This window comes from Apteryx mantelli, chromosome 1, assembly GCF_036417845.1.
Source record: "Apteryx mantelli isolate bAptMan1 chromosome 1, bAptMan1.hap1, whole genome shotgun sequence".
Taxonomy (NCBI): domain Eukaryota; kingdom Metazoa; phylum Chordata; class Aves; order Apterygiformes; family Apterygidae; genus Apteryx; species Apteryx mantelli.
The window spans coordinates 176,685,654-176,706,318 of record NC_089978.1 but is presented as its reverse complement, the minus strand read 5'-3'; the positions used below and the strand labels follow the sequence as shown (position 1 = coordinate 176,706,318).

Genomic DNA, 20,665 nt, shown 5'->3' with positions numbered 1-20,665 from the left:
GATGGTTTCTATCCAGATTTGAAAAGTCTCAAAGTTGTGGAGGTTTTTTTTTTTTTTTTTTTTGTGTCACTGCAAAATATTAAACCTGTTTTTCCTTTTTAGAGAATCTTGCTAAAAGCTGTCTTCACTCTGGTTTGCAGCTTCATTCAATCACATTCTGTTTTTGCTCTTTTAAAGGTTTGGTTTCAGTGCAGTCTAACGTTCAGCATCTGTAAGAACTCTCTGTGGATCGCTGAACAATAGGGGGGGAACAAAACCATTGCCAGCTCCGCGCGAATCGAAGCCTGTACTTTAAAAATCTTCTGGGCCTTAATGCATCCATCTAGCTTTTAGGTCCTGATTGATCAGTGCTGGGAATAGCATCAAATTCCAAGTGGTTGTGATGTGCCAGGTCATGATTAAACTGTCTTGCTTGGGAAGGAGGAAGGAAAAGGAGTTGAATAAATCCATATTCTGCAATTTCTTAAAAAGGCAGGAATCCTGTAACTCTACAGGTGTGGAATAATTTTGGCCACTTATTACTTAATGCCTCAGAGCTTTCCTACACTGAAGTCACTGGGGAATGACCTTACAGGATCAAGCTGTTATTAGAGAAGTTGGTATGGTGCTGTCTATGATTTCTGTGTTTGAAAACCAAAATGTTCAAAGCTGGTTTAGCAAAATTAACCAATTTGACTTTCAATTCCTAAATTTGTAATTTTTTTTCTCCCAAACAATTATGAGGGAGTTACGCATATAGATCTCAAAGTCAACGGAGAATTAGAAAATGCATTTTTGAATACATTTGGCAACCCTTGTTCCCAGACAGTAACAGGAAGTTACTGTCTTCTTTTGAAAAACATGGATAGTCAATTCTTTTGAAATCAACCTTTACTTAGGTGCTCTGAGCTTGAGTGTAGGAATCAAACTTTTGTCCAAGCTGTGCCCTTGCAAATTGTGCAGTAGTATTGTGAATAAAAGTTTTTGTGTATAACTTAAAGCGGTAGCATTCTGTATATATATGTGTATAACTTAAAGGATAGCATTCTGTTTACTTTGCTTAGCTGAGGAATCCCTTAGCCATCCTAGAAAAAAGGCCTGACTTAAATGAATCCCTTTCAAGTATTATAATCTTTGAGTACCTTATCTCACAAATGTCTCTTTAACATTTGCACACAATTAAAATCTTTTGTTTATTCTAAATTAGTGAAGTCTAAAGTTACTAGATGTGTTAAATTCAGTGCTATGTAGTCAAGCTTTAGCTCAACATAAAATAATGCATGTGTTTGAATCTCTCCAAATGTGTAAATTCCTAAAGATGAAACTATAGATCGTAATCTGAATGCACTGCAAAGAATTGGTATGGAGGTGTGTTTTAAATGACTGAATTCACCAACAAAGATAGAATAAGTTTGTAGGTTTCTAAATTATAAAGACTGTCACTTTTATTAAGTAATAGAAAATAGAAAAAGCTGTTCTAAAGAAATTGAAGAAAATCTGTTTTCTTTTATATTAACAGGTTTATTTCTCAAGTTGATTTTAAAATCTGTGGTCTTTCCTTTTCAAACATATCCCAAACTGTTATTTGAAAGGTGCTAGTGAATTGATAAAACCACATAGTAGATATTCTGTTGTTACAACATTTGCTCCTTAATTTCTTTGAGATGAGTATTTAGCATAACTTACTACTTTCTTATCATAGGTCATATTATAATTAATTCTCCATATTTCCTTCCCTCTCAAGTTTACTTAACTTTCCAGTCTAAAGATTCATGAAAATAAATCTCTCCTGAGGTTTTAAAAAAACCTGTGTTACCTTTACGGTGATCTTTTAAGTTTAATGGTAGAGCTTGAGAAAGGGACTTGGCTGGACATTCCCTGAAATTTAAATCATTCTCCTCCCTTCTTTAAAACAGAGTAGTATGATGCTGTATATAAACAACCAGTAAAACACATCTTTTTACTCTCAGAATTTGAAACTGGTCTTTGAGGAGGAGCTATTAAAAAAAATTGCATGTTTTTCAAAAAAACGTTTTTCAAGAGGAAAAAATGTGCTGCAAAATCTGAATTGTTAGTGAGATTTACATTTTTTTTTAATTCTTATCTATGATTGAAATGAAGACTGAATGCATGTTTAAATTATTATGCATAACCTTGGTATAATTAATAAATAGGCCTGTGTAGCACTGTGAGACTAAATTTTTCTTCTTGGAAGAAATTTGCCTGAAAGATTCAATGCACTGTATTAGTGATCACTCTTATGCCTAATATGAGACATTTCTTAAATTATTAACTTTGGCCAATAGAAATATGGACCTGCTTATTAATGTTAGAATCTAGAGCATTTATTGTAGTTCAGTTCAATATAAGCAATATATGAAATATGCCAGTTAATAAACAGTTAATGGACAAGTGTTAGCTTAGAGGAGGCCCCACTGCGTTGTTCTGTTTGGCAGGGTTACTCCTTTTCCAAATCATCTATCTGTAAACAACACTGAAATATGAAAGAACTGATTTATTTTAACATGCTGAAATGCTGTTTCTGACCTATATTACTCTGGAACATCTGTTGCCCTACATTTTTTAGGTTTTGTAGTAGTCTAAATCTTACAATATTTAGTCAGGTTTTGTATTGACTATATGTTGTCTGGAATCCCTTTGATGTGCGTTTTGCTGAATGAGGACTTGGGAGTTGGACTCTTAAAAGTGAGTCTTTCTTTCATTGCCCCAAGATTTCAGTCCATTCCCCCGAGCGCCTTGTGAGTTGAGAGTTTTAGCATGGTCTCAGAGTTTTGGCTCCTCCTCTCAGTCACTCAGCTGCATGGCTCTGGCTGTGTGCGTTCTTCTGCTGGTTTTTGAGCAGTGACCACCTGTGTAATGTTTCTACTTTTTCGTTATGTTTTCAGGCATCTCCTGGTTAAATCAGTTTTATTTTTTGAAAAACATACTGGATGATACTTCCTGAGGCCTCCAAAACGTGAAAAGGGATTCCCCTCAAAATCAGATTAAAATAAATAAATATATGTATGTATGTATATATATGTATATAATCCTTTTTATTCTTTTTAACCTGTACTCATTATTTCCCAGTTTTGGTAAGTGTGCACCTTACAGGGTTGGCCATGCAACGTATAGCTCCTTAAATAACAATTAGATGATTGCTTGCTATTTAATCATTGCACTTTGGCCAAATTCCTGACCCAGTTAGAATGATTTGGGTTCTGAGGAGTGTTTTCTTCCTCCAGTTAACACATGGATGATTTTTTTTTTTATTCTGATAAGTTTCATAATCAAGATAAAACACCTAATATGAAAAGGATCACAGCCCTTTTTGCATGCTGTTTTGTTTCCCTTCCACCTGCTTTTTTTGCAGCCTCTTTTGCGCTTCACTGGCCTAACTCTCCCCTTGGTTTCCTACTGTCTCTGCTCTCTCATCCTCCCCTGTACGTAAGCCTGGCTTTTGCCCTCCAAATCTCCTTCCCATGCACTTATTTCCCATTGCTATTTCCTGCCTGTGTTATGTATTATATTAAGGCTTGGCCCTTTGGGCTTAGAGGAGTTTGACTCGGTTCCAGCGAAGCCCTGGGAAGCGACGGTCTTGCCGGCTGCTGACAGCTCGTTCCTGAGTGAAGCAGCTGCAGGTAAATTTGGTTCTCTTCAGAGGACCACAACTCCAGTTTCCCACTGGGAGTTAGACGAGTGCTTTTTTCTCAAATGTAGACATCTGAAGTTTGGTATGTGGTAACCCCACTGGAGAATCCCTTCAGGGATGTGGGGAGTTTACCCTGGAGCAACGATCAATAGCAATTTTGTTTTTGAGAAACAGTGCTTGCAGTCTTTAATTATTACTATATATACTTTTTTTTTTAAGCACCAGTCCTTGTAATAAATAAAGAACTGAATGGCTGAATAGGTACACTTAATTCTCTTCCAACGTTTCTGTATACTTTCATTCCTCTGTGTGATGGGAAATGTGAGGGAATATTTGTGCTGTCTTAATGTTTCTCTAATTGGGTTCTTGCATACAATACAAACATTTTCAGCTGCCAGCGCTGTGGGCTCAGCCTCTGTTTGTTTGTTTGTATTCAGAAAATCGTAACCGCTAATTAGCGATCCTGTCACACTGACAACAGAGCCATTTGATTTCCTTCCTCCTCCTGCTTTGGGAAGGGGGGGAGGCCCGAGGAGGTCTCGGAGGTCTGGACATCGCTGACGGTCGCCGCGGCCGAGGTGCCTCACAGCCGCCGCGTAGCTTGCGCGTTGTCCCGCGGCGTTTGGGTAGCTTGACCCGCTCTTCAGTCAGCTGACCCGCGTCTTTCTGCTCCAGCTCGTGCCTGTCTGATGCTAATTAGAGAGCTGTTTTCAGCTGCATTCCCCTGAAAGCAGGATCTTGTCCAAAGACCACATTGGTGGTCCCAAACAGACTGGTACACCTCATTTTCCCAGTTGCCCTCTGTGCCTGCACTTTGAGCCTCCACCATACGAGATGCATTATGTATGTATTAAGCGATGAGGTTAAGATACCAAGTGCTCAAATACTGTAGTGATGGAGCACTCTCTGACTTACTAGGTAACACCCTAATAAAGGGGTAAATTAGGTGTCCTGTATGTTTTCTGTCAAATTCTGTGTTAATTCTTTTCAACATAGCTGCGGATTCAAAACGCCCCAATGAGAGATCTAGATAAAAGACTATTATACTGGAGATTCAGTGCAAGAGCTTTTGTCTGCTGGGCTGCCTTTGCATTCCTCCTACAAGCAGAAGAACTAAGAGGCATTTGGTTTCAGGGATTCACAGAATAACTTGAATACTTTGCAGCAGCTGGACGGACAGAGTCAAAAACAATGTAAGTTACCCTTGAATGATTGCTTTCTACTCTTTGTTCAACATGAACTTAGTGAAAAATATGAATCTGGCTGATAGGATTTTTTGGTTTCTGAATAATTACTACATTACAACAGTCCAGTAGACTGTGCTGTAAATAGTCAAATACTTTGTTAGGAAGTTGACTTGCCCGAGGCCATCTGAATAACATAAGTATATGCTTTACAAGTACATCCTAAAATAGATAAGATGGCCTGGAAATCATATGAACTAAAACTTTATAGTTTTCTGGTACTTTCATTGTGTCATGATTTCACGACAGTTTGAGGAAGGTAGGTGATGGAGTTGTTCAGAAACTGCAGACCCCTTAGTGTGTTTTTTTGTTGTTGTTTTGTTTTTTAATTCCTGGTCACTGTTAGGAATGCTATGACAAAGCTGGCTTACTTCTCCATTATAATTTGAGAACCATTTTTTAAATCCAAGCTACTTTTCAGTTGAGAAAGTCACAAAAAGTGCATACATAGTTTCAGTTATCTTGGAGATTGGGCTGTGTATTCATCAAATGAATAGTTCCCAAAGCATTTATGCCTCAAACCAGCTCAAACTGAAATTTATATGCATGTTTACCAGTGCCTAACGTTTACTTGGTCAAGGAAATACAGTGTGCAAAATCTTGAAAAAATATTACAAGTTGCACTTTCAGAAGTTTTTCCTAGTGAGACCTCAGTGCTTTTGCAAGTGAAATCTGTGAGCAAAGAGGCCTGTGAACAGTCCCTCTTTAATTGGGAGCTGTGGGCCTTATTATTTGGAAATGATCAGTTAGGGCTAAAAGATCCAGTCAGCTAAAAAAGAAAACTTGTTTTCTTGCTGAGTATTTTTAAAAATTGCAAGTAGTAACCTCGAATGGAGCAGGCTAAAGGATAATTATTACTGTACTGAAAGTTTGTTGGTCTGCTTGACTATTTAGAGAAATACTTAGAATAAATAGATTGCCAGTGGAAGGGAACAGAAAATCTCCTCGCCTTGAGTCATCTTGTTCGTTCATCAGTTGCAAGAACTGCTACACAGAAGAAAAAATATAGCAGCAAAAGGTTTTTTTTGTGTGTACGCATTTTCTTGTGATTTCCAATTTAGAAACACAGGATTGTACATGTGCATGCATTTTGTTTCAAGTTTCTTTGCTTGAATGATTAGTGCTGAGCTTTCTGTGATCCTATCACAGCCCCAAACTGCTCCTAAACAGGAAACTTTGTCCAATTGTTAAAAAAAAATAAAAAAGGGGGGGGGGAGAGAGTGCTTTGGCTGATGTATTTGGCATGTACCCTGTCTGTGACTATAGTTATAAGATATCTTATTATTAAGTGAACAACAGGAAAAACTGTAATATAGAAAAATGTCATGACACATGGGCTCTCATCAGGTGTTTTTAATCAGAGTGCTGCTTTCCTCTTACTAAACCAGCATGGAGCTTTTCACTCCTTCATCACTCTCTGGTTTACAGATATCTTCCTGAACGTTATTTTCCTTATGAAGAGCCTCATTTTTACTCTCTTAAAGAAAAAAGCAGAGCTAAACTACTCTCTGCTTAGAATTTCAAAAAGAAGACTGCTCTACCCTTGCCTCTATGAACTTGGTTTTATTTTCTAGTACCTGGACATAGGATTTCTTTTTAGTTTTGATTTCAAAGCTAGTACAGTGATGCTGTTTCGTATCATGCCTAGCTTTAGTCCACTTTTAAATTGTTCTCTTTATGCAGGAAACCTACTCAAATATTTTGTCTCTAACAGCAACCAAAACTGAGCAAAGAATGGTGTGAAAACCTCTGTTCTCACAAGCTAAGTGTAAAGTTAGGCTACCTAAAGGTAGGCTAACTGAAACTCAAGCATTGATAGCCTTTGTAGTTTTATTTAAATTACTGCAACTGTGGATGCTGTTCTTACCTGTATTGCAAATGTCGTTCTTGCTATATCGCGAACATTTTATAATCTTCCTAAACTACTGTATCAATATCCAACAAGAGTTAATTTCACCTACTCCACTTTCTTGCTTGTAGTATGAAAACTGTTTTTTTCCTCTAAATTAGAGAGTTCTCTTTCCCCCACTAGTTTTGTTTAAGAGCATTGTTTCATTATTCTTGCTGCATTCTGAATGTTTTATTTATTTATGTATTTCTCCAGTGGAGTGGGGTTGGAAAAGGTCATTAAATAATTGGGCATTTTCCATCCCCTTTTTCTCACAGTAAATCAGGTCTTAATGCTCAATTACTCTCTGCAGCTATTCAGGCTATTGCAGAATAGGTATAAACCACTACATTCTAATTTGGCAGTATTTTAGAGTTTTTCTATAGGCTTTTCTACCAACGCTTCTGGTATTGATATAAATGATTGCATGATGCAGGGCAAAGAGTCAAACTCAAGCTATAGGAGAGCCTAACACCTCTTCTTTAATATTCAGTTTCTAGATACTATTATGCTGTGTATTTTTGTTTAAAGACATTCTTTCAGGATATTTATTTAATAGTTTTGTTAAAATTTTGAATAAGCATTTTAAGTAAAGAAGGAGAATAGTTCTGTGATGATAATTATCAGTTCTGATTGTTCATCTTGTTCTTATCTGTATGGTGGCTAGTTCTCTTATCTCCCTTTTTAAGAAGAAGGAAATGGAATTGAATGTGGGGCTATACTTTAAAAAAAAAAAAAAAAAAAAAAAGATTGGGGTCCCCCAGAAATTTGTAATGTAGGATCATGATTTTTTGGAAAAATTCCTTAGATTCTACTTGAATATTAAAACAATTGAACATTAAAGCTCAGGTATAAAAATGGATTATAACTCCAAGATTTTTTCTTCAGGGGTAATTTGCTAAATCAAAGTCCTTTACCTGTGTATATAAGTACATTCAGGATATATTCTGTTAGACTATATATACATCTATAGAATATAACAGAATTGATATTAAATTTTGTCATGCAATTTACTGCCTGATTGCAATATATCATGAGTTTTCGGCAACTTTTCAAAGTTGGCATTCATTTTTACTGTTTTACTGATTAACAAGAGCAAACTTCATTTTATTTTCACTGTTACTCCCTTCTTTCCCTGGCGCGCTCCCCCCCCCCCCCCCCGATCATTTCTAAATATAAGAAACAACAGAAGTCTTTTTGGGATCTTTCTAAAAATCTTTTGATGGGTATTACGGATTTATCCTGAGCCTTTCATAAGGCTTTTGTTCTAACTGCCATATTTTAAATGGAAACGTCATTTTCTTTCAGTTCCATTTCTTACAAGAGTTTGTCAGCATTGAGCTTTTTGTCAAAAACTGAGAAGCAGTGAAAACTCGCCGTCTTTTTAGACGAAATCACCAAAGTTTAATCTATTAGGGTAAAAGCAAACCTTTGATTTACGCAGTGACATTATTATATATTTATTGTTCTGATCCATTAATTAGTTTAATCTTTCTCTGTTGCACTTAGCTCCATCTGAAGGTATCGGAAGATCTGATTCTCCTTTTGAGAGAATCCTTTTTGTTGGCTTTTTTGTTGAATTTTTATATCAGACTTGTCAGTGACATAAATGGTTACTCCCACTTGATAAGAATTTAATTGGGAAGACTCACTGTCTGTCTTACACCGGACGCAGTAGTGAACAGATTTTTTTTTTTTCCCTGAGAGATAAAACTGTAAAACTAGGAATGTACAAGGAGCTGTTTGTTCTTCGTGAAAGTATGTGTGCTTTATATAAATATGCAGAAAGAAAAAAATATATATATACCTTTGAACTTGGTTTGCTAGGTTGTTTGGGAACTTCTCACAGTGCTGTTTCGTCTCAGCTAACCTACATAATTTCCTGCCATCAGCCTTTTTTCCATCTCCTCTAGGCCATTAATAAATACATGGAACAGTGTAGGTCTTAGCAGAGCTCTCCAGAGCACACTACTGTTAACCTCTTTCTGTGCTGAGAACTGGTCATTTATTAATACTCTTTTGCTTCCTACCTGTTGGCCAGCTTTCAGGCCATGACAAGACTTTACTACTCCCTCTGTAGTTAGCAAGGTGTTTTTTTTTTAAATTGCCCCCAGTGCAGGATATCTAAACTACATTCAGCTGTTCCTCCTTATCTGCTGTTTTCTTAACTCTCTTAAAGAGTTCTAATGGCTTAGGCAATATTTCCCTTGTAAGAGTAGTACTTCTTTTTATCCCTGTAATACTCATCAAAATGCTTTATATCTCCATGTAGATTCTACCTCATGGTCCTCAACATCCAGTTATTTTTCACTTTTAAGTATGCTGCATCTTACCCTATCACAAAGACTGTAAGTAGAAATACATAATTCAAGTTGCAGGTGTGTGGTAGTGAATGATGCAGCTAGATGTTTTCCAGTGAACATGTAGCACTGCTTTCCAATAAAGATTCTGGTGCCTGCTAGCAAAAGAAAAGTGCAATTATCTACACAGTTCAAGGTTTTTCTTGGTTACTATTTTTGTACAACAAATGCATTCAGTTACTTGAAGTAAGACTGAAATTGCACTCTGAAGATAACTTACTGTATATAAATTTTTACTGAATAAAAGACCTTCCTTCTTCCATAAATTGTAATTAATTCAGCATATTGGAAACTGTAAAATGGGTTATTTTGGAATTTGGTGTTATTACAGTGTTTCTTTTATGTAGTATTTCTCATGCAGTACCATACATTTGGCTTCCAATTTACCTTCTCTGCTTTTCACTTTCTTCAGCAGTTAACATAGTTGCTATTTTTTGTCTTGGGTTCATTATCCTATTTCACACTTGCTCTTCATTCTCTCAGATGTGAGATCTGAGTAGGCTGTTTGGTTGTGTCAGCTGATTTATAAAAAAGCTTTCCGCTTTGCAGCAAACATAACTGTAGTAAGTTCCACAGCTGGTGTGTAGAAAAGCAAAGATTGTTTTATCTTTGTCAAAAACCTCTTAAGGTGTTGACATTTTCTTTTAATTCAAAAACATCAAAAGTCTGTCTTCAGTGTATAATAACTTGAGATAAACTTTATTTTTCAAAAAAATTGCTTTGACTTCGATCACATTGGTATTTCAGAGCTCCTGGGCAAGTGCTCTGCTATCACAGAGCTAGTGTGTGTGCATAAACTGTATGTTGCCATATGCAAACACTTAGTGGTTTAATATTTAGGAATTTGGATTATTTTGGAGCAGGCATGGATATTTTAAAGCATGATGCATATGTTACATACATAGTTTGGATGTTCATATTTTGAAGAGTTTCTAATCTAAGTATCGGTTGAGGAAATAAAATAACATGAATGAAAGGAGTATTAACTGCAACAAGATAATGCACTTGTGTACTTGAGTATATTCTTGTGTTTCAGTACTTAAATACATTTTTTCACTAAAAAAAGTATACAAGTGTGTGGATCACTCAAAGCTTGTTTTATTTAGAATGCTATAAAAACAGAAGGAATATGATTGTGTAGTAAATATCATGATGGATTCCTCCCTAAAAAGTGTGTGTGTGGGGGGGGCAACAGTTTTGAAAAGGGGGATTTTTAGGTCTGTTAATCATCTGACAGTAGGTTTCAATGTCGGAAGATTTCTGGAAAGCTGGGGACCTTGTCTTTTGGTTTCATTGTTTATTTCTCCATAGAGACTGTTCCTTTGGGAGGTACGTAGGTGATGCCATTTATTCAGAGTATTGGAGGTAACAGAATAAGTAATTCATAGCTGACTGTTTAGATTGATACTGCGTGCTGCTGCTTTTCATCTTGATCTGCTACTTGAGCAGCAAGATGGGCAGAGATACATAGTTGTACTTTTTACGCATAAACTAGTTTATTAAGTTTGAGGGTAGTTTCTTGTCACCCTCCCTTGCCTCCTCCCAGGTGATGTACCATGTTACAACTGAAAACATCCAACCTTCACATTAATTAAGGAGAAAAAATAGAGGTGGTGGGCTTTCTGTTACTTGCATGCTTTAGGTAGCTCAATCCTCCGTTATAGAGGAAAAAAATACAGAAATTGTGCTACTTCAGTTACATGGTGCAAAGTTGACTCATTGGTATTTTGAAGTGATTACAGTTCTAATACTGCCCATGCAGTATAAAATATATTCAAATACACATTTCTTATTTTTATTGTAATGAGGGCTTTTCTTGCCCAGAAATAGCGAGGAGCTCCAGCTGAGCGCAAGCGTCCCTGTACAGCATCCAGCGCGATCCCAAAGCCTTGGTGCTGAGGGGATTTGTCTCAACAAAGAAAGTAATAAATTAGTGCAAAAATAAATCAGTGCAGACTAACGTCCCCCCTTTTTCTGGAATGTGGTGATATTCCTCGGCATTTGGAGACGGCAGGCTGTCATCTTCATCCTGTGCGAGCAGTACGGAAAGGGGTTGACCTGGTAAGAGAGGTGGTGCTTGGGAGCTATTTGGGTACATATATATGGGAAACATAAGGTGTGAGCACTGATGCTCTCAAAATGCTCCTTCAGAAGACCCCAAGAAGTAAGCTAAGGGAGAGTAGTAAGAAAAAAAATAATTTTTTCCAGTGTGGTGGGAGTCTAGCAGTAGGCCTGAGGATCCCAGCAGGCCCGTGAAGGCTGAACCAAAACAAGTGACTGATAACTACTGCACTGGTTAGCATAGGTCACACTGTGCTGCTTGACAGGCTCAGTCAGGCTGCCTGAGACCGAAAGAGATTTCAGCTCTTGTGCTTCCTCCATCAGGATTACAAACAGCACTAATAAATCAATTTCCCATGCTTTTTCCCCTTTATTTACACCTTGATTTATTGGTTCATGCTCTTTCCCTCCCTCACCTTTTGTGGCTTCGTGGTAGCAAGGAAAGGTGGCAACGTGGGTCTCTGCAGTTGTGTGGGCAGGCCTTGCTGAAGGAAGACAAGTGGGCACATGTGGCTCCGAGCTGTGGCTTAACATCTTGAGTTGGTGTGTGTGTGTGTGGGCTGGGGGATGGCACACATCTTCATTTGTTCAGCTCTGAGAAGCTTCCAGGACACATGTGCTTTCTGCAAAGCCTTTGTCTGCTCTTGGTCGCTTGCTGTCCCTATCAAATTTCCTCCATACTCTTGTTTCCGCTGCAAGTTCTCAACAGGGTTCGCTTGTTCACACCTAAATCATCCCGTTGTACTGGACAAAAAATAATTCTATATTCTTATAACAAAAAAAAAAAAGAAAAAAAAAAGAAAAGAAAACAAACCCTACGCTCATGGGTCATTTATTGCAGGATGACATCTTACAGGTCAGGACAGGAAAAGAGCTGCTGCTATATTGATTTGGAATGCCATAGAGTATTTCTTGAAGGCTGGAAATCATTACTTTTACAGACCTGTTATGTCTTATGTGCTCAGCATAAGCTTACTCTTTTGGCCCTCACTGTACGCTCTCCTGCTGTGGTCCAAATGTTTTGTACGCTGGCTACACAACCCTGCTTCCGCCTTGTATCAAACACAGCTGATTCTCAGATCTGTGACCTTTCCCTGATCTGCTGGTGCATAGTCCAGAAATGTGGGAGGGACAGAGGAGCCCTGTTATGCTTTGGAAACAGCATAACAGTTATAAGAAACAGATTCCCAGTACCAGCTTTATAAAATAGGCATTCCCTTTCATAGGCTCTAATTTGCCTTTGGCACAACAGTCCCACAACTCTCTGCATGGGTTGTGTTGTGGCCCCATGCAGAAGTGCATGCTTGTCATGTGAATAGATGCCTTTTTCCTGGGATGCTGCTTCTCTGGGATGACGCGCTGGACTTTTATGTCAGGCTTCTAAGAACTGGAGGCATCCACTTTTCTATAAAATCACTTGGGTAAGAGACTTTTAGAACTAATCTAGGGTGGAATTGAACAGAGATGTGTTTGTGGCTTACTCAAAAAATACTGAGCTGCAATTTGTTTCATATCATGAACAGAGAGGTAGGGAATAAACCTCAGAACAAAGTTTAAGAAAACAAAGCAAGAATTTTCAGAAAAGTTGCAGGCATAATTCAAGCTTATTAACTTAAAACTTGTTTTGTATGAAATGAAGGGAGCTAGTACTCATAGCTTCTGTTTCCAAATGCAGATTATTAGGAAAGGTCTTTATCTGCATGTGCTCTGTGTTGCTTTGAGGACATTTCATTTTGACTGAAAAGCTATTGCATTCCTCCCCTTGCCTGCTTTTTACAGACACAGTCTTTAAGCATCATGAAAAATGCAGCCATCTTGTTTGTATTTGAAAAGACTTTAGCATGACATTTCACTTGGGCTGTCATTAAAATGTTAGAGGCCTGATAATTGTGGACTTCATGTTATTTCAAGTAAGTGATGGAACATGACCAGTTCGGGTAGTTAATGGCATGGAAAGGGACAAACAATATTTGGTTTCTAACAAGAAATCTGGCATCTGCAGAGGGGACAGTGTTCTAAGTAATGTACGGTTCAGTATGTATAAAGGGGGTGTGTGTATGTATGTATGAATAAATAATTGCATTCAGCTCTTCTCTTGTACCTCCAGGGCTTAATTCTGGGTGGTGCTGTAAATGTCAAATGTAAGCTTACAGCAACACCTCCGACATTATCTGTGATTTTTTTAAAGTGTATAATATACTTCATTTCATGTGTTAACAGGACACAAAGAGTCTTTGAAAGGAAAATTTGGCATGAAACTTAATTGTTTGCAAAGCTCACTGATTCATTGCTGATCTTTCATTTTTCATACTGCTAGGCTATTCAGCTAAATCCAGACCTTTCTCTAGCTGATTCATTGTGAAAATCCCATTTCCTTCAATGAAGCAAGATCCAGATATACACTTCCGCTTAAATCTTAAAAGCTCTTTTAAACATCGTTTCAGTTTTTCTGCCCTGAAAGGTTGCTCAGTGAAAATATAAACACCTAATATTTCTCTTTTGGTGGTATTACATTTGCTTAGGAAATAAGTAGAATTATATTCCTCACAACCACTGATAGAAGGAAAATTCCCTAACTGGATCCTCTGTGGCGATGAGTGCCTTCAGCCCAGAGCTCAAGTGGAGGCCCAGACATGGAGCTGATATTTTTCTTTTGAACTGGAGAAAAACTTATAATGTCTTAGCAATATTATTCATATTTCTCACTAGTGATGTAATCCTTCTCCATTCCGTTAGACTAGTATCTTCCAAAGAAAATATCTAAAGGAAAAAGGGAGGAGGTAGGACTATTTGTAATTATTTTCATTTGTCAAGCAGAGTAGTGCTTATTATGCCCCTTTTTTTTTTTTTAACTGCTGCTCGTACTTGAAACTGAACTCAATCAAAAATGTGTATTCAACCATATCACTGTAGTATTTGGGCTCCTCACAGTCTTTGCAATATTCATCCTTACAGTACTGCTGCAAAGTAGGGATATCTTGTTATTGCTCTTCTAGAGGCAGGGAATTAAGGGTCAAGACGTTTTTAGAGTTAGATCCCGAAAGAATTTCTCTGTGTTGTAGAGATTTCAGTAGGAGCTGAAATTCTGGTGATCTCGGTTCTGTCGCAGCACCAAGGCTAGAGCTGCATTCCCTTTTCCTGGAGCGAGCCTGCCAGACTACTGACGGCTACTGATCTCTTAAGCTGAGCTTTGTAAGAACACGGAGGTAATGTGTTTGACCAAGCCACCTCCCAAAGCTCCTTGGTGCCGAGCATTTGTCCTCTGAGCAGTGAAGGAATCATTTCCCCCTTTTCCAGATGGTTCAATGTGACCCAGAGCGGCGGTGGTCAGCTGATAACAACAGACAACCGTATTATCTATCGCTTTAACAAAATGTACAGGACACAGTATTTAAGCAGTGAGCTGGCAACAAATTAAACAGTTATGTTGTTCATCACAGAACCTTAATAAATAAAATCTGACTCAAATTGAATAAGCCTGCCCTTAGGCACATCATTGTGATTTGGAAGAATTGTATTTGAAAGAATCATGGTAACTTTTCATATTTTGTGATTTTTTTTTTGTCTTTTTTGTTGTGGGATTTCTTTTTTGCTGTTAAGAATCCTTAAAATCCCCAAACTTGCAGAGGAAGAAAAGGAATACTTTACTGTTGTGTAGTGAACTATTCCCCACATTATTCTTCCTGCCTATAACTCTTTGGATTTTTATTTATACCCTGTGGTTGCTTGTTGCTTTATTCCATGCTCATTGTTGATGATATTTCTAAAGGATAGTGAGGGCTAAGTGAGCATTGGCTGAGGATAAACTACTTCAATAAAAGGTTCTGAGGCTTTTTAACTTGTCTCCTCAGGGCAGGCCTTGCAAAAAGCCTGAGACAGGTGCATGAAACTTTTTCTTTTGTCAGAATAGTAATATGACTCAAACAACTTTAAGATATTTACACTAAAATGCAGGGAGGCTCTCCATTTTTGAAAATGTGATTATTTAAATGACATTGTAAAGCGATCCTATTTTTAGCTTAAAAACACAGAAGAAAAGCGATGTTAGTGAAAAGATAGCTTTTTTGGTTCAAATTTTTTAATCTTTCCAAGTATTTTAATTTTTTTTTAATTGCATGCATATGGAATGACAGTGAAAAGCAATCAAGTAATGCAGTACTGGGGGAGGTATTTGAGTTGTAATGTTCTAGTAGTATTCTAATTGTCATTAGAATACTGTAATCACTCCCTATTCTCAAATTGCTCAGATTAGCAACCTACTTTACTGATCCTCTTCTAAGGGAAATTTTACTGAAGCTGACTATTCAGCGATGCCATTATTTGCCGTTATGTCCCTCAATCCTAGCCATAGTAACGGTTTGCCTTTTGACAAAGTGTGATTTGGACATAAATGTGAAAACTTGCAGACTTGAAGGTGCCAATAAAATGGGACCCACCTATTTGGGTAGTAGAAATCAGATGCATAAATTATATTGCTATTAGGAAAAGGTAGCAGTGTGCATGGCTTGTCTGGGCACTGGTGGCAGGACTCCAGCATGTGTTCAGATGTCTTTTTAGGTATGGGCCCCTAAACCAACAACTCACTGACCACTTTGCCTCTTATGAATATAAAACTCACTAGTGGTGAAAGTTGCTACTAAATTCTTAAGAACAGAAATGATGTTCTGAAATGAAGTCATGACTTTTTTTAATGTTGCTGTTGAAGCCAAGCATCTAGAACTAGAGATTTAAGTGAAACGTGAATGCCAGGAGCCCTTTTCCTGTACCTCTTGCATCAAACTTTGGCATTGCTCTAATAGTACCAAACTTTTGAACTCTGAAATGTATTAGCTCCTACACAGTGTAAAAGTGCTTATTTTGTGTAATTTGGAAGTGGTAGTGAACAGAATTGTGCTGACTTCCCACTGATCTTGTGAATACATATATGAGATAAAATTTTAATTTTTTTAATATTGATTTTAAAATGTGAACTGCTTAGTGTGGCTTCAAACCATCTCCCTCTTCAATGAAATTCATTATTACACAACTGAGAGAGGTTTCAGTTTAGTTATATTTCTATGTGGACTACCAGTATATTTACCGATGATCTCTCTGCAGGAAATGGGATGGCAAAGATGAGCAATATCTCTATTGTTTGTGTATGTATATATAAAAAAAATCAGATATTTTCATGCCTCTTTGCACCATTATCAATATGAATCTTCCACTTCTTACTTCAGCAAATGAATTACATGCAGATGTCTATTCATAAGTAAGCTCACCTGGTTTTAGTTGACCGTGCAAATTTGAACAGAGACTATTTAATATTGAAATGGAATAAATTATCCTGCTTGAGACTTGTTTTTTTTTTTTTTCATAATAGTGGGAAAGTTGGGCCTCTTAAGTGACTTCTAATGCTAAGAGGGCTTAGAAAATGAAATTGTGCAGAGGGGATTTTTTTTTTTTTTAAACCTCAATTTGTTGGAAGCATAGCTCGGTGGAGAGCCACTGACAAAAAAGTGATGCTGAAGTGAAAGTGATGTTTTTCTGTAATTGTACCATTTAATACAAGGTCTGAAACTTAATTCTGTTCTTGATTTGATTATGGGTAAAGAGATTTATTCTTCTCATTGGTAAGGGTTACATAGACTGTGTAGGGAAAGGTGAATGCAAAATCACATGTACTTACTCGAACTGGTCTTTCGCACTTCAGAATCTGGAAATTTTTGTAGCACAGCACGGAGACAAAACTCACCACCATCATGTTGCTCAGAGCTGAGAGGATAGGGAGGAACAAGAAGAAGAAATAAAGGAGCTGTTACAGGAATTGGGCTTAGTATATGCCTTTTCTACCAAAATGCATTTTTCAGGTAATGATGATGCTAGCTTTTCTGCTGCTCAGCTAATATTTGTTGACCTTTACAACATGACTCAAAGTTCACAGCAGTTAAAGCAGTCTTGTTGTCCTCCATGGCTTTTTGGGTCATGGTTGCAGAAAAGGCGCTTGGACTGCTTGCCCTGTCACTCGGGAACTGGGAGTTCACGTGGGCTTCCTGTTCCTGTCAGGTGATTGCCCTGAGTTGATTTCACTCAAAATCTATTACAGAAACTACAAGAAGTTGAGTTTTTCCATGCTTTTAGTGTGCTATTCAGTGCCTATTATGTGTTTGTCAGGCTTTTTACAGACAGTCTATTATTAATCTGGAAAATATAAAATTTTTACATTCAGTACGGTGAACTGGAATTTAGCAAAATTATTTTTACTAACATTGACTGAATGGCTTTAGTATTTACATAGCATTTTACATGTCAGAAGTGCTGTACTAACATTAATTAATTTTCAAAACACCCAGTACAATACTGTAGGTGAGAAACTTGGTGGCTAAGTACCCATCAGCTCTACTGAGAATGTCCCCACAAGTGTATAACAAAATGACTGAACACAGGCATTCAAAATTAAAAAAAGGTTTAATTTAACTTAACCTAATTTGCCAGCTCTAACTGCTGTGGATGTAGAACAGTACACGACTGTGCTTGCGCTGAAGGCTGCTGTCACTCCTGGGCATACTGCGACAGTAGTATGAAAGAAACAATTCCACATTTCTTTGCTTTTCCCCCCTAGATTAATACTGACTGATTTTTGTACAGATATATTTAATGGGCTTGTGGTGCCTAGAGAGGCACATTGGAAGATGTGAAGTTCATATGTACTTAAAAAAAACAAACAAACAAAAACCAAAAACGTACTTGATGATAGAGCTGTTGACGTAATTACATAAAAACAGGGGAGCACATTTGGAGAACAGCTCGCAGTCAGATTTAAAAGTTTTCTGATCCACAGCTGGGAGCAAGATTTTGGAACTTGACATGTAGAAATTCTTACCCAGACTATAAAAAGCCAGCATCATCCAACAGGGTAGATTGTCTGAAATCTTGATCACTTGCTTGATAGAGTGGTTATGTTCCTACGAGCCTACGCTGCATCGTAAGTCAACACTTAGAGAGAGCAGCATCTCTATCACTCACTCCCACTATCAAGGGAGAACATTTTTTTTTTCCTGTAAATAGATTCAGTTCTAGTTTATTATAGCCTCTGTTAAAGAGCAAGCAAGTAAACCTTACCCCACTTCCAGCTGTCCATAAATCTAGCAGTAGCACAAAGTGGGGTAAAAAGAAAATAAAAACTCAAAAAAAAAAAAAAAGACTGTTCCTTTTAGTAATACTAAAATGCCTCTGCCTTTGGCTATTAAAGAAAATATGGGGGTAAATCGCTCTGTTTTAGTGGCGGGAGGGGAAGTCTAGTGTTGTTTCAATTAGTCAAGTCTTTACTCTTTCTAAAGTGTACTCTTTCTAAAATTAAAACTTCTTCCTATTCACGTTAAAAAATTACCCTACCTGGCAAATTGTCCTATCTGTATAATATATTGCATTCTCAGACTGCATTTGGTATGGTTTTTAGTTTGTTTTTAATTGGTGTGTGAATCCAGATACAATTTGTCTTTTTTGTTGGCTTCAGATTTTTCTGCAGTGCTTTTTTGCCAGTATTAAAATGACAAACTGCAGTGTCTTTTAAGTGAAATAATTACAATGTAGAGGTGCCAACCAGATGACAGTAGTGTTTTTCAAAGAGCAGTCCTTTTCTTAATGTAATTAAGAATACTGATGACAAAACATTTGGCATATTTGGTTAGGTCTTTGGTAGGTGGCCTTCAGATTTTTTTAGCAGCGTAAGCAAAAATATGTTTTACTATCCCAAAGTATGTGCTCTCGCTCCTGAGGAACAAGCTGAACTTTATGGCAGCAGCAGTTCCAAGGCTAGGGTGGAGTTGGGGAAGGAAATTGCGATTTTGGAAGGCCCTGGAAGGTTTTCTGGTGGATAGGTCTGTGCCTCTGTGTCTTCCACACCTCTTTGTTGCACGCCTTAATTTTTCTCCTCCTAATATATCCCATTATAAAATAGGTAATTCTCTGCAGAACAAGGTGGTAATAACAATGAAGATTAAAGGCAGTTACATACCAGTGTTATTTGTTTAGATTTATTTCTGACCTTTTAGGCTGAGGAAGTCACTGTTATCAGGGAAAGGTTTTCCAACACGTAATTTCTCTTCCTTCAGTGCTCGTCTGACTCTCACAGCCTCTACCTCCTCTAAAGGTATACGTGAAAGCTATGAAGTGTAGCATCATTTTGTTGGCTCAGAGGAATTTTAAAGTTAATTATTTTCTGAATGATTCTGCAAGGGAGAAAAATGACATAAAGAAATCTTCTCCTACTTTATTTACTTTTGCCCGTCTTATGAGCAAGCTTTAGCTTCATGGGAGCTATCAGAACCGAAGATCTGACGCAAAATGGCTAAATTGAGACTTGGTGCTCAATGAAAGAAATATGTGAGTCTGTGGCTGTGTGCATTTGTGTGGCTTTTCTTTTAGACTAGCTAATTTCACTCAGTGGGGTAATCAAAACTGAAAAAGAGAGGTGGAAACTTTATTTTAAAAGAAAGTCATTAAAAAAAAAAAGAAAAAGATCTAAAACATTCATTGGGTGAAGTTGATGTTTCTGACAAGGACCCTTATATATTTGGACAACTTAATGGATTTGTCTTGGAATTTCATTTCTTCAGCTGGGAAGTAATTGTATTAACTACTGTGTGATATTTTTGTTTTCAGTATGGTTTCATAGTCTCACACTCTAAGATGGAAATGGGAGAACACAGAAGCCAAGAAAAAAAAAAAACAGAAGGGAAGGGGGAGAATGCCTTAGAAATAATCTGATGTAGAACTGGGAAACGTTAAAGGATTTGGCTACTTAGAACACATCTGAAATCTTACAGCAGCAAAATACATGAGGCTCTGAAACTATAATTCTCAAAATTACAGTGTTGAAAGCCAGTTTGTGCCATTATAGTATTGAATGTTGTTGTGCATGAAAGCACCACTTATAATAGAAGAAACGTTACTTAATGTTAAGATTCCTGCGGGTACTGTAATTATCATCTTTTAGTTTATCTTTGTTTAGCTAGATGACTCTTAAAAATCAGTCAATAAAGCATCGTTCATATAAAACAAATTCTTTACAAAGATATTTGTCTTGGAATGCCTGATTTTTTTATTTATATTTACTACTTTATCCCATGAGCTGAAGTTCTCCCAGAAACCAAAGCAGTTCTACTTTTCCTCCTGAAAGTTGGTTTCCAGTGCTTGTTAAGTTATTGCATCTTTCCCAAGAACTCAGAACTAAGAAATTGGTGACTATTTTGGCATTTTGGATTAAAAGACAAAAACAACAGATGCATTTAAAATGGTTTTTTTTTTGGTAACACAAGGTCTTTTTTTACTCTTATAAAGAAGCTGACAGATCAGACAGTGTTAATGGCAAAACAGGAGAGCAGGTTTGCATCATAATATCCCCTTGGCAGTGAATATTGAAGGTCAAAAGATGACTTCTGTCATCTGACCGTAACCATATTTCAAGAAGGGCTAAGTGGCTGCTTAAAAAAATCAAACA

General features: G+C 37.2%; 1 protein-coding gene across 5 annotated transcripts in view; it reads left to right on the top strand.

Annotated features, from left to right (window-relative positions):
- The window catches only part of TMTC2 (transmembrane O-mannosyltransferase targeting cadherins 2), a 320,399-nt gene that overhangs the window by 63,814 nt on the left and 235,920 nt on the right, over window positions 1-20,665 (top strand). The window lies entirely within an intron of this gene.